This window comes from Elephantulus edwardii, unplaced genomic scaffold (assembly GCF_000299155.1).
Source record: "Elephantulus edwardii isolate Elephantulus edwardi_28Jun2011 unplaced genomic scaffold, EleEdw1.0 scaffold00013, whole genome shotgun sequence".
NCBI lineage: Eukaryota > Metazoa > Chordata > Mammalia > Macroscelidea > Macroscelididae > Elephantulus > Elephantulus edwardii.
This window is the reverse complement of record NW_006399763.1, coordinates 2,178,932-2,181,242: the sequence shown is the minus strand read 5'-3', so window position 1 is coordinate 2,181,242 and position 2,311 is coordinate 2,178,932.

The following is a 2,311-nucleotide window of genomic DNA, read 5'->3' as shown; positions in this document are numbered from 1 at the left end:
ATGGACCTTGGACCGCTGGGCTTTTACTCTGGGCAAAGGGGAGCACTGGATGATATAAAGATGAGAATGACTTGTCGAGGTGTGGTTTTAACTGACTCTGCCAGGGAGTGAAGAAAAAGAAGAGCACATGCTGGTGGCTCAGGAGAAACAGGATCTGTGCTTCCTGAACCTCCAACTCAACCCCTGTCATAGTTCCCTGTGACACTAAGATAGTTCCTAGGAGGGTGGAGACATGAAATCTTTGACCTTTTGTTCCCACTTCTGTTGGTGTTAATTCTGTTCCTTTGTGCAACTGCTGATTATTGTGTATGTACTTATCTCTGAACTTATCAGCCCTTATAAAAAGTATAAATTAGCTGTTTCCTTGAGCAGTAGCAGAAAGCTAATAAATTTTCTGTGCCTTGGTTTCTGTATCTATAAAATGGGGATACAAGTATCTGCTTCAGTAAGATCATCATCAAGATTAAACAGATATATTTCTCAACTTGTCGCCACTGAGTCAGAAACAACACAGAACTGACCCTCCAGTGGATTGGCCATAGATCCGAAGCCTGTTCTATCTTGAGCCAGTCTTACTGATTAACACACCTTCCCTCATAGTCCCAGTCACTGAATCAATCCATCTCATCCAAGGTTTTCCTTCCCTGAGCTGTCCCTCTACCCTTCCGATGATGTCCTTCTCAAAGGACTGGTCCTTCCTGGCCTTTTGCCCAAAGTATGTGAGATGAAACTTCAAAATCCTAGCCTCCAAGGAGAAACTTGTTTTCACCCTCTCCAGGATCTGTTTGTTTTTATAGTAATCCATGGTATGTTCAATATTATTTTCTAGAATCACAACTCAAAGGCATCAATTCTTCTTCTGTTATCCTTAGTTATTGTCTGGCTCTTAGATGCATAGTAAATAATGAGAAGACTCTTGCTTGGATCACATGCACTTTAGTCTCTAGAGTAACATCTTTGCTCCTTAGCACTCTGGAGAGGTCCCTGACAGCAGACTTTCCCAAAGCAACTCATCTTTTGATTTCCTGACTGCTGGTACCAAGACTGCTGATTGTGGACCAGAGCAAGATGAAATTGTCAACAATCTCAATCTCTTCCACATCTGTCATGGTGCTGCCAGTTGGCCTAGTGGTGAGAATCTTTGTTTTCTTTTTTGTATTGTATTTTAGTTTTTATTATTTATTACTATTATTGTATTTTTTCTTTTCTTCCCTCCAATCCTCCCCAGCACTCCCAGCAATGCATCCCTTGTTCTAAGATTGTTGTTATACATATAATGCCTAATCAGATGTTTCTTCTGAACAGTTCTTCCCCTCATCTGTTTTAATGCAATGTTCACTATCAATCCACTCTTCCCCCATTCTCTCCCCAACCCCTTTATGTCTGTCCTATTTTATAACAGTGATGTTATGCAGTATTTGTCCTTTTGTAACCAAGATATTTCACTCAGCATAATGTCCTCCAGGCTCACCCATGTTGTGTAATGTTTTATGAGTTCACTATTTTTAATGATATATATATCCCATAGTGTGAATGTACTATGGTTTTTCTAACCATTCATTTGAGGATGGGCACTTAGGTTGCTTCCATCTCTTTGCTATTGTGAATAACAATAACAAGCAATAATAAACATGGGTGTGCATACTTCTGGTTGAGTCGTGGCTCTGGGTTCTTCAGGATATATTCCCAGTAGTGGAATTACTGGGTCAAATGGCATTTCAATTTTTAACTTTTTGAGAAGGTGCTAGGCTGTTTTCCATAGTGGTTATACCATTTTACATCCCAACCAGCAATGAAAAAGAGTTCCAATCTATCCATAACTTCACCACCATTTCTTGTTTGCTGGTCTGCTGAACTTTGCTGTTGTTGCTGGGGTGATATAATATCTCATAGTTTTTTCAATCTTTTTTTTCTTCATGTTGGGATGTAATCCATATTGAAGACTGCAGTCCTTGACTTTCTATAGCAAATGTTTCAAGTCCTTCTCAGTTTCAGCAAGCAAGGCTGTATCATCTGCATATTGCAGGTTGGTGATGAGTCTTCCTGCAGTCTGGATGCCACATTCTTCTTCAAAGAGTCCAGTTTACCTCTTGATCTGTTCCATATATAAATTGAAAAGATATGGAGAAAAAAAAATAAGCATCCTCATGTATTCTTTTCTTGTTTTTGAACCATGCAGTGTTTCCTTGCTCTGGTGCTTGGTTTTTTTTTTTTTTTTAGATGTAAGGAATTAATGGAGGTAGGAAAGACTGAGGCATGCCCAGTCAGGGTGTTTGGTTCCTAGGGGCAGGTCCAGTTACAGCAAAAAAAA